Raw genomic sequence first — 12,963 nt, forward strand, 5'->3', positions numbered from 1 at the left:
GAAAGAAAGAAAGAAAGAAAGAAAGAAAGAAAGAAAGAAAGAAAGAAGCAGTATAAGGAAGCTTTCTTATCATTCCATTTCTTCAAGATGTGTAGTGCCTTTTTATGATTAGAGTGGCCATCTGTGTTAAGAGCCGAGGATTAAGATTCATGATCTGATTAATACAAGTATATGAATATACTGGGACAGGATACTTGAGATAGTTAAAGATAATTAATGTATACTGATTAACATAGCTGGCTCCAATTTTATTTTGTGGACTTCTAAACCAATATTACCCTCTAGTGGTAGAGACACGCCACTGCAGTGCAGACTGTATAAAGAAAGATGATTAAATAAGTGGGTTTCTTTTTTACATTTATTTATTTAGTGCTAGATTGTGGGTATGTGTGCGTGCATGTGTGTGTGTGTGTGTGTGTGTGTGTGTGCACGCGCACACATGTGCGCGCATGTGCGTGTGTATATGTATCTGTGGTGTGTCTGACAGAAACCAACTTGTGAGAGTTGAGAGTTGGTTGTCTCCTTCTATCATGTCATCCAGAATTGAACTCATGTCTTCAGCCTTAGCAGCAAGTGTCCTTACTGCCGGAAACTTCTCAAAGATCCACCTAGAATGTTTTCGAGTGCCTTTTGCTAAGTGATAGAGTTCTAATTCTAGGTCATACTTTATGAACAACTTCAAATTGGCTTCATTTTGGGTTCACGGTATATGTCTATAAACTATCAGGCTCTTTTATTTTCTTGGTATATACTGTATGTTTGTACTTACATTCTGGACCTGGGGGCATAATCTTTCTTTTAAAATTTATTTATTTATTTCATTTATGCATATGCATGTGCCCACTTACATAACAGAAGAGGACATCAGATGCTATTATAGATGGTTTTGAACCACAATGTGGTTGTTGGGAATTGAACTCAGTCCCTCAGGAAGAGCAGAGGTCTTAAAAAAAAAAGTAGTCTTTAAAAATATTTTTAATTAATTTATGTTTTTATTCATTATACTTTATTCACTTCATATCCCAGATGTAGCCCCCTCCCAATTCCATCCTCCTTCCCTCATCTCCTCCCATGCACCTCCCAAGTCCACTGTTAAGGGAGGTCCTCTTCCCCTTCCCTCGGTCCCTAGCCTATCAGGTCTCATCAGGACTGGCTGTATTGTCTTCCTCTGTGGCCTAGCAAGGCTGCTCTCCTCTCAGGGGTAGGTGATCAAAGAGCCAGCCACTGAGTTGATGTCAGAGACAGCCCCTGTTCCCCTTACTAGGAGACCCACTTGGAGACTGAGCTGCCATGGCCTATATCTGTCCAGGGATTCTAGGTTATCTCCATGCATGGTTCTTGGTTGGAGTATCAGTCTCATAAAAGACCCTTGTGCCCAGATTTTTTGGTTCTGTTGCTCTCCTTGTGGAGTTTCTGTCCCCTCCAGGTCTTTCATCTTCCCCTTCTTTCATAAGACTCCCTGCACTCTGCCCAAAGTTTTGTTATGAGTCTCAGCTTCTGCTTTGATACCCTGCTGGGTAGAGCCTTTCAGAGGCCCTCTGTGGTAGGCTCCTGTCCTGTTCCCTGCTTTCACCCACTTCCAATGTCTGTCCTGTTTGCCTTTCTGAATGAGGATTGGTCATCTTACCCAGGGTCCTCCTTCTTGCTTAGCTTCTTTAGGTGTACAGATTTTAGTATGGTTATCCTATATTATATGTCTAGTATCCACTTATAAGTGAATATATACCATGTGTGTCTTTCTGCTTCTGGGATACTTCACTCAGGATGATCTTTTCTAGTTCCCACCATTTGCCTGCAAATTTCATGATTTCCTTGTTTTTAATTGCGAGTAGTATTCCATTGTGTAAATGCACCATAATTTCTGTATCCATTCCTCAGTTGAGTGACATGTGGGTTGTTTCCAGTTACTGGCTATTATGAATAAAGCTGTTATGAACATGGTTTAACACAAGTCCTTGTTGTATACCTGAGGATATTTTGGATATATGCCTAGGAGTGGTATAGCTGTATCATGAGGTAGCACTATTCCTAATTGTCTGAGAAAGTGCCAGATTGATTTCCAAAGTGGTTGTACAAGTTTACATTCCCGCCAACAATGGAGGAGGGTCCCCTTTCTCCACATCCTCTCCAGCATGTATTGTCACTTGAGTTTTTGATCTTAGCCATTCTGATGGATGTGAGGTGAAATTTCAGGGTCGTTTGATTTACATTCCCCTCATGACTAAGGACACTGAGTAGCTTTTTAAGTGTTTCTCTGCCATTCAGTATTCCTTTACTGAGAAATCTCTGCTGGTCTCTGTACCCCACTTTGAATTGGATTACTTGATTTTTTGCTATTTAACTTCTTGAGTTCTTTTTTTTTTTTATATTCTGGATATTGACCCTCTGTCAGATAGAGGGTTGGTGAAGATCCCTTCCCAATCTGTAGGCTGTCGTTTTGTTCTGATAACAGTGTCCTATGCTTTACAGAAGATTTTCAGTTTCACGAGGTCCTATTTATTGACTGTTGATCTTAGAGCTTGTGCTGTTGGTGTTCTGTTCAAGAAGTTGTCTCCTGTGCCAATGAGTTCAAGGCTCTTCCCTACTTTTTCTTCTAGCAGGTTTAGTGTGTCTGGTTTTATGTTAAGGTCTTTGATCCACTTGGACTTTAGTTTTGTGCAGGGTGATAAAAAAGAATCTATTTGCATTTTTCTGCATGTAGACATCGGAGTTCAACCAGCACCATTTGTTGAAGAGGCTATCATTTTCTTTTCCATTTTATGATTTTGGCTTTTTTGTCAAAAATCGAGTATCTGCAGGTGTGTGGGTTTATTTCTGGGTTTTCTATTTGATTCCATTGATCCACCATTCCGTTTCTATGCCAGTGACATTCAGTTTATATTACTATTGCTCTGTATTACAGCTTTCAGTAAGGGATGGAGATACCGCCAGACGATCTGTTGTTGTACAGGATTGTTTTAGCAATTCTGGGGTTTTTGTTTTTCCATATGAAATTGAGAATTGTTCTTTCTTGTTTGTAAAGAATTTTGTTGGTATGTTGATGGAAATTGCATTGAATCTGTAGATAGCTTTTGGCAGAATAGCCATTTTCACTATGTTAATCTTACCGATCCAATAACATGGGAGATCTTTCCATCTTCTGATATCTTCTTCAGTTTCTTTCTTCAGAGTTGAAATTATTTTCAAACAGGTCTTTCACTTGCTTGGGTAGAGTCACACCAAGGTACTTTATGTTCTTAGTGGCTGTTGTGAAGTGTGTAATCTCCTTAATTTCTTTCTCCTTTAGTTGTCTTATTGCTCTAGCTAGGACTTCAAGTTCTATATTGAAGAGATATGGAGAGAGTGGGCAGGTTTGCCTTGTCCCTGATTTTAGTGGGATTGATTTATGTTTCTCTCCATTTCATTTGATGTTGGCAGCTCTTAATTACTGAGCCATCTCTCCATCCCGAGGCAGAATGTTAAAATATTGCAGTTTTTTAAGATATATTTTTCTTTATGTGCCTGTGTACATCTGCGCACCACATGCATGCCTACTATCTATGGAGAAGGCCAGAAGGTGGCTCTGGATCCCTTGGATCAGGAGATATGGATAGTTACAAAATGCTGTGTGGGTGCTGGGAAGAGCAGTCAAAGCTTTGAACCAATGAGCCACTTCTCCAGACCCCAGTATTGGCAAAATTTGTATTTAGAGAATTTGGCTTTTTAGCTTAAATTTATTTTATATTGAGTACTTTGTCAGCAACAACTTACTTTTTTTTCTGATGAGAATCTTGTTGTACCACATGATTGTAATTTATGATGGGTAGTTATAGGATTTTATTTCAGGCATGCTCTGGGAACTATCCTTCATTGGTCTCTAGACAAAGGACTCGATACCTGTGTCTGTTTCTTTAACATTTATTGTCTGTAGCTCAATATTTCTGATACTTAGTATATGGCAAATGCTGTATGAATCTGTCATGTTAGCCTTATACAACATAAAGTGTTGTGAAGTATTAAAACCAAGAATAGTTTTATAATAAAACAATTTAATTTTCCAGACTTAAGTAAAATAGTATTTCATATTAAATGCTGGAAATCCATGTCATCTGTTTTGGAAATAGCACTTAGGGGGTAAATCCAAGTTAAGACAGAGATGTCACAGGTGACACCAAGGTTTCTGATATCATTAGCTGGAAAAAGCCTATGAAGAACATTAGCGAGTTAAGCTTTGGAAGGTAAAGTTTGAGATGTATACGTGCTCTCTATGTGTGGGAATTGCATTGAAGCTGTAAAAGTTTTTTTTCCAACAGGTCTTTAACTTGTTGGGTTAGAGTCACACCAAGGTGTTTAATATTATAGTGGCTATTGTGAAGGGTGTTATTTCCTTAATTTCTTTCTCGGCCCTTTTGTCTTTCATATACAGGAGGGCTACTGATTTTTTTTTTTGAGTTAATTTTGTATCCAGCCATTTTGCTGAAGGTTTTTAATTAGCTGAAGGAGTTCTCTGGTTGAATTTTTTTGGGTCACGCATGTTTATCATCACATCATCTGCGAATAGTGATACTTTGACTTCTTCCTTTCCGATTTGTATCCCCTTGATCTCCTTTAGTTGTCTTATTGCTCTGGTTAGGACTTCAAGTACTATGTTGAAAATATACAGAGAGAGTGGGCAGCCCTGTCCCTGATTTCAGCTCTAGTCTTCTGAATAGAGACCTTTGCTAATGATAAGAATGTGCCACTGTTGCTCAATCTATGGTCAAAAGATAGATATAGATGGATGGACTTGCAAAGGCAGGGGGGAAAATGGCTAGACAGGTAGGAGGAAAATCAGGTTAGTATTAAAGTTAAAGGATCCAAGAAAGGTAGAGGATAGCTCCAGAGGGAACTAAATGGTTAATTTTGTTCTTGAGGAAACATCCACTGATTCATTGACAATAGAGCCATTCATGTCTTTAGAGAATGCTCTGGGTAGAGAAGTTGAGATATAAACCACTGAGTAGTGACTTGGAGGCAAGTCTCTAATATGTTTGTGTGTAAAGAAGCATGGGAACACTTGATGGGAGTTCAAGGGAGCTTGTCTCCCTAATAGGCTCTTTTCTTATGGTGCTAGATACTGAGCCCAGGGCCTGTGCATGCCAGCCAAGTGCTTTACCACCGAGCTACACCCTAAGACTTTTACTGTTCACAGCAACAGTAAATTCTAAATTTTTAGACTTATTTTATGTGTATGAGTGTATTAACCTGCATGTAAGTATGTGTATGCATGTATGTGTGTGGTGCCCACGGAGGCCAGGAAGAGGTCACTGGAGCCCTTGGATCCTAGCAACTAGACCACCAGAAAGGCATCATTGGAGCCCCTGGAGCTGAAGTTATGGATGGTTGTGAACCTCCACATGGATTCTGGGAATTGAACCCAGATCCTCTGCAAGAGGTGCTCTAAAATGCTAAACCATCCTTGTAGGCCCTGTTTAGGGTAGTTCTAAGCTGATAGCCAAAAGATGCAATGAGTCTTCTCCTGTCAACATACAGAATCCCCTTAGCTCTCAACTCAGAGTAGAGCAGTACAATTGTTTCAATCTGTGATAAAACATTGACACATCATTATCACCTGAATTCCCCAATTTACATGAGATGATGAGAAACATTCTGTGGATTTTCACATGTATGTAATGATGTGTACCCATGTTTACTTACACACACACACACACACACACACACACACACACACACACACACACAGTTAAGGTCATAGCACTTCCCAGTCCTGGATACAACATAGAGAAAGTAGATATTTGCTTAATTAAGAATTGGTAATTCAGCTGGACAGGGTGGTGCATGCCTTTAATCCCAGCACCCCAGAGGCAGAGGCAAGTGGATCTTTGAGTTCAAGGCCAGCCTGTTCTACAGAACAAATTCCAGGATAGCCAGAGCTACACAAAGTAACCCTGTCTCAGGTGTAATGGCGCAGCACACTTTTAATCCCAGCACTCAGGAGGCAGAAGCAGAGGCCAGCCTGGTCTACAGAGTAAGTTCCAGAGCAGCCAAGCCTACACAGAGAAACCCTGTCTCAAAAAAAAAAAACAAAAAACAAAAAACAAAAAACAAAAAACTATGCCTGTAGTACCAGAACTTGGGAAACTAAAAGGGGGAAGATTGGTAAAGAATCTGAGGCTGTACTAGGCTGCAGTGTAAAACTCACTCTCAATAAATCAAAAACATAATATACTTGAGGTTTTTTTTCAAGTGTATTCAAAAAAGAGGGATGAAAGAGTTAAGAAAAAAAGAGTTAAAATATTTGTAAGAGTAAAATCTGGGCTAGGTGGGGAGGAAGTGAAATCAGGAAAGAAGAAAAAACAGAAAGGAGTGGACTTGGAGGTAAGGATGAAGAACATTGAAACTGCAAATATTTGGGAAAGCAAGAATGTATGCTCCCAAAGTTACATAAAGGAATTTCAGAGGTAAAGGCATTTTAGATGATAATGAGGTATCTGGGTGTGACCTTGAAGGTAAGGGAACTGAGTAGCTAGGTGTTCACTGGATGGCCCACATGGAGAGTTGACATTAGTTAGAACAAAGACAGGTTGGAGCAGAGAAGAGCCATGTGCTAAAGAAAGCCTGCTGTGTGAGGGAACATGATCAGGAATTGGTAGTTGTCAGCAACAGAGAGTGAGTGTCATAGCTCCTTTCTATACAGAATGTAGTGTAGATCAGCAGGATAAGCAACATCCAAGAACTTGTTAGAAACATCTAATCTCAGGCCTTATGCTGACTTTCTCAAAAGGACCGTCTTTTAACAAGATCCCTGGCGGTTTATATCTTTAAAACTTGAGAAGTTATGATTTAGCTAAGTGGTGTGGATGGCAAAGATACTTGGCTTTTTACAGAGCAATAGAGAGCCAGTGAAGACACTGGTAGAATTTCTGAAATTTTTTTTTTGTTTTTTTGAGACAGGGTTTCTCTGTGTAGCCTTGGAAAGTATGTATAAATAGGAGCTATATTGTTTATTTCTTTAATTTTTAAATTACTCACATTATTTTTATGTATTTTTGCAGTTATTTTTGTGTTATTGCATGCACATGTACATGCAGAAACTAACATCAGATTTTCAGGCTTGGTGGCTAGCATTTTTACTCATTGAGCTATCTCTCTGGTCCCTCTTTACTCCTTTTAAAAGATAAGAGGATGGAGCTGAAAAGATGGCTCAGCAATTCAGAGATCTGGGTACTCTTACAAAGAACCTTGGTTTGGTTCCCAGAACCTACATGGCAACTAGCAACTATATGTAACTCTAGTTCCAGAGGTTCTGACACTTTCTTCTAGGCTCTAGGGACTGCAGATATATATGCACAGACATATTCAGGCAAAATACCCATACATATACAATAAAAAGAAATACAACTTCAAAAGAAATTTTCTGTTAATAAATGTGCAGCTAGAAAGATGGGCACAGTGCTCATATCAGGTGCCTACTCCTTCAACTCCAGCTCCTGTGGGTCCAGCATCCCCTTCTGGCTTCTTCTGTAGGGGTCAGCATGAATGTGCATGTTAATACACAAATAGAAAAGCCAGTCTTTTAAAAAGGTATTGGTAGCACAAGTTTACGTTCCTACCACTAACGGAGGAGGGTTCCCCTTTCTCCACATCCTCTCCAGCATGTGTTGTCACTTGAGTTTTTGATCTTAGTCATTCTGATGGGTGTAAGGTGAAATCTCAGGGGCATTTTGATTTGCACTTCCTTGATGTTAAGGGCCTTGAGCATTTCTTTACGTGTTTCTCTGCCATTCGCTATTCCTCTGTTGAGAATTCTCTGTTTAGCTCTGTACCTCATTTTTAAATTGGATTACTTGAGTTATTGCTGTTTATCTTCTTGAGTTCTTTATACATTCTGGATATTAGCCCTCTGTCAGATACAGGATTGGTGAAGATCCTTTCCCAGTCTGTAGGCTGTCGTTTTGTTCTGGTGACAGTGTCCTTTGCTTTACAGAAGCTTTTCCGTTTCATGAGGTCCCATTTATTGATTGTTGATCTTAGATGTTGGTAGACATCAGAAGAAGGTAAAATCAAGGAAGAAGAAAGGAGCCTACCCACAGAAGGCCTCTGAAAGACTCTACCTAACAGGGTATTAAAGCAGATGCTGAGACTCATAGCCAAACAGAGTGGGCAGAGTGCAGGGAATCTTATGAAAGACAGGGAAGATAGAAAGACCTGGAGGGGACTGGCACTCCACAATGAGAGTAACAGAACCAAAAAAAAAAAATCTGGGCACAGGGGTCTTTTCTGAGACTGATACTCCAACCAAGGACCATGCATGGCAATTACCTAGAACTCCTGCACAGATGTAGCCCATGGCAGCTCAGTCTCCAAGTGGATATCCTAGTAAGGGGAATAGAGGCTGTCTCTGACATGAACTCAGTGGCTGGCTCTTTGCTTACCTCCCCCTGAGGTGGGGAGGACAGCCTTACCAGGCCACAGAGGAAGACAATACAGCCAGTCCTGATGAGACCTGATAGGCTAGGTTCAGATGGAAGGGGAGGAGGGCCTTCCCTATCAGTGAACTGGGGAAGGGACATATAAGGAGAAGAGGGAGGGAGGGTGGAATTGGAAGGGGAATAAGGGAGGGGCTACAGCTGGCATACAAAGTGAATTAATTGTAATAATTTTTTTTCTTTTTTTAAATTTTTTATTAATTACACTTTATTCATTTTGTATCCTCCCCATAAGCCCCTCCCTCCTCCCCTCCCTATCCCACCCTCCCTCCCCTTTCTGCATGCATGCCACTCCCCAAGGCCACTGATAAGGGAGGTTCTCCTCTTCTTTCTGATCTTAGTCTATCAGTTCTCATCAAAAGTGGCTGCATTGTCCTTTACTGTGGCCTGATAAGGCTGCTCCCCCCTCAGGGGGAAGTGATCAATGAGCAGGCCAATCAGATTATGTCAGAGGCAGTCCCTCTTCCCATTACTATGTAACCCACTTGGACACTGACCTGCCATGGGCTACATCTGTGCAGGGGTTCCAGGTCATCTCCACGAATAGTCCTTGGTTGGAGTATGAGTCTCTGGGAAGTTCCCTGTGTTCAAATTATCTTGTTCTGTTGCTCTCCTTGTGGAGTTCCCATCCCCTCCAGCTCTTACTATTTCCCACTTCTTACATAGAATTATAATAAATTTTAAAAAATTAAAAAGTTATTGGTAATAGCAATGTGGTCTAGCTTGTAACTGTTACTACTAGTCTGTGCTTGTAGAAGTGCATTAAGTACATTAAGAAGGACAGTTTATAATCACTAAACATTTTAGTATCTACAAGGAACTATAATTATGAAAGTGAAAGATCCCCGGAGGGTATCTTCCGTCAGAGAGACTCCCTCCCAAGGATCAACGAGTCTATTTGGATGCAAACAGTAAGAGGCTTTTATTTTGATTCACGAGTACTCGGGGCAGCAAGGTCACTCGAGAGGACCCTGCGCGCCTGTTTGGGGAAAAACTGGGGTTTTTATAGGGTTTTAGAGCAGAAGCACTGGTACAGAAACGAGAGGGCATGGTTACAGGGGGCTGATTGGTACGTTTACACGAGACCACAATTTGCGTCAAAGTTTGGCAGGGGCACCAAGATTCCAGGAACTGGGTGGTCAAGGGGGGTAGGATGACCCCTTGACGTGGCCCGCCACCTGTTATTTTGTTTTTCCCTATCTTAGCTGAAACAGTCTCACAGATATCTATGAGAGTGATTAACACAAACTGTTTTTAGTATGACTGGGGCAGCCTGACCACAGATATCCCAAGTGGGTGACACAGCTAGGATTTTTCAGTAATTTTCCAGTTTCTCATCTGGCCTTCAGAGTTTTACAAAACAGTGGTGTCTCACAAAATGGCATTAGCTATGTTTAACTTAGTGTGAGGCTGGGGTCTTTCAAAAGGTGGTTTATTTAAATTTTTAGGCGTGAATATGGTCACTCAAACCAATGACTCCAGCACTCAGGAGGTCAAGTTAGGGGAAATGTCGTAAGTTTAAGGGCAGCCCACACTTTGGAGTAAAAACCTTTCTTAGAAAAAAAAAATAAAAGTGGTTTGGAGAGATAGTGCAGTTGCAGAGAGCCTGAGTTTGCTACTGAACACCCATGTGGTAACTCGTAACTGCTTATAACTCCAGTTCTGAGGTATCCAGTGCCCTCTTCTGGCTTCCTTGGGTACCAGGTACCTGGCACATGCACATATAAAATAAACATAAGAAAATCTTTCTTAAAAGGTAAAAGCAATAAAATAGAATAAAAACTGTTCTAGCTTATATTCTCATCAGTGATGGATGAACAATCTCGACTCTTATGATTAGAAAGCAGCACATTGCTTATTTAAAACACTAAAGAGTATAAAGGTACTTACTGAAATTAATTTAAAATATTTGCTTCATTTATGTGTGTGTTTGTGTATCTGTGCCTTTTGGAGGCCATGCACAGTGTACATCCTTTTATCATGTGAATTAGGTACTGAACTCAGGCCTTCAGTCTTGGCGCTAAGCCCTTTTACCTGCTGAGCTACTATTTCACCACCCCTAAAATTGGTTTCACATAGTCTCTCCTCACCGTCTGGGGCTAATGGGTATAACTTTTATAATCTAATACTTGTTTTCCCTCAGTTTACCTGTATTCAGATATACTAATTGAGTGGTCCTTTTTCCCCATTATGAATGCATGTCTTAAGAGAGAGAATATTTGGTTTTTATACCATTTTGAATATTAACTATTATATATAGCAAGATTAAAAATGTTTACTGTATATGTATGATGCCTGTATGTGCCAGAGAACATATGTGGAGGTCAGAGGACAACTTTATGAAGTTTTTTTTTTTTCCACCTTTGAGTCAGTCCTGGGGATTGAACTCAGATTGCTAAGCTTAAGCAGCAAGCACCTTCACCCACCAAGCCATCACATAGAACCATATGGTGGGGCTTTAATAAATAAATATTTATAGTGAACAACTGAAACACTTTCAGTTAATGGTAGAAATCTTTTCTTATTTATGGGAAAAGTAGTTATGAATTTTCTAAAATTTGTAAGAGTTTAATGAAAGTGTATGTGGCTAACTCACAAAATAGTTTTATATTGCTTATGTTAGAGCTTCTTTTTGTACTTTGGACATGTTTAATTACTTGATCAATTAGCTCTGTCGTACATAGAAGTTGTTATTTTAGTTTTCATAATGGGTGAACTATGTACATCACTGCTGTCCAGTAGAACTGCAGTGATAGACACAGTTCAGGTCTCTGCCCACACTGCTGCCACATGCCTGGTGTGCCTTATTAGTCTTTGACGTGTGGTTAGTATGACTGAAAAGTGAGATTACTATAGCTGACCTAATGTTGTTTAAAAGCCATACAACCAGTATCACAAAACTCATTTTTATAGAATTGCAGAGTCAAAGGAAATAAGGTTATAGTGATTACAATAAAAAATTTTGTATTCAGTTATCTGAAACACTGGATTAAGCTCTGTTGAATACACCACAGACCAGGCATCCTTGTTTCACGCTAATGAAAAGCATAGCTCCTGGAGACTCATGGAACTAGTGCTGACTTTTAAGATTGGTCTATGCAAAATTTTGTTTTCATTTTAAACAGGTAATTTAGAAGAAAGTTTAACGAACGTGGACTGGAGCTCTCCTCTCCAAAGACTGAGAAAAAAAGTTGCAAAGGAAGACCAAAAAAAAGCAATTTTAAAGGGCTGGCAGAAGACACCAGATCCACATCTTCCCATGGAACAGATGAAATGGAAAGTAGTTCCTACGTAAGTAGAAAACTAGTCCATTCCTCCTGTTCGTTGCAACATGAAGAGTTTCATTTAAACTGTGTCTACAGGTAAGTTTTATTGTTTGAGGCATTAAAAAGTTTTGAATCCATTTTTACATGTGTTTCCCCCTTTTATATTTACAGCGGGATAGGTCTCCACACAGAAGCAGTCCTAATGACACCAGGCCTAAATGTCGATTTTGCCATGTAGAGGAGGAAGAAAATGAAGTGAGAGGGAAGTTGCATATTTAAATTTTTTTGGAGATTTTGATATTAAAACTGTACTTCAAGAGATTAAGAGAGGAAAAAGGATGGTCTGTTATTTTTTAAATGTATATATTTGTGTTATACGATAATACTTTTGATTCTGCTTTAAATTTAGGGCATATTCAGTATTTATCCAGTTATCAAGAAAGTGAATATAATAAAGCACTTTCTAGTTTTAAATATAACCTGGTCACTGGTCAGTAGCTTTTAGAGTACTGCCTTGGAGTTGATGAATGTGGAGGGTCAGTGAAAGGCAAATCCTTTTTCAAGTTTGCTTGTGAAAATTTTTCAGACAGGCTCATAACAAATGCTTATACTTAACATGATTTGACAGTTTACCAAGTTACCAGTTGTGGCATCATTTCACCCGTGCGTTAAATTCTTGTTGCTTAAGCTGTTTTATTTATTATCAGTATTTGTTTATTTGTGTGTGTGTGTGTGTGTGTGTGTGTGTGTTGCTCAAGCCTAAGTGAGTGTGTTTAGAATCAAGAGTCAGTCAGCTGTTAGGTGTCCTGCCCTGTCCCTGCCTTCCACCTTGTCCTTTTGGGATACAATTCTTCTCTGAACCAGTAGTCTTCCTATGAAGTGTCATTTGTGCTTCCTTTCCTTTTTTAGATTTTATTTTATTTTTAGGTGTGTGTATGTGTCTCTGTGACTGTGTCTCTGTGACTGTGTGTGTCTATGTCTAGGTACATATATTTATGCATGTGCCTGTAGAAGGCAGAAAACAGCATAGACTCCCTACAGCTGGAGTAACAAGGAGGTTGTGAGCCACAGCGTGGATGCTTGAACGAAACTCTGGTCCTGTGCAAGAGTGATATATATTATTTACCGAGCCATCTCCAGCTCCTACATTTGTGCAACATACATACATACATACATGCATACTACATACATACATACATACATACATACATACATACATACATACATAC

At 39.7% G+C, this 12,963-nt stretch overlaps 1 pseudogene; it reads left to right on the forward strand.

Moving 5' to 3' along the window:
* The window catches only part of LOC129670944 (PHD finger protein 6-like), a 33,517-nt pseudogene that overhangs the window by 9,588 nt on the left and 10,966 nt on the right, over nt 1-12,963 (forward strand).

The sequence above is a fragment of the Psammomys obesus genome, unplaced genomic scaffold, assembly GCF_907164565.1.
Source record: "Psammomys obesus unplaced genomic scaffold, mPsaObe1.curated_primary_1811, whole genome shotgun sequence".
NCBI classification, from domain to species: Eukaryota; Metazoa; Chordata; class Mammalia; order Rodentia; family Muridae; genus Psammomys; species Psammomys obesus.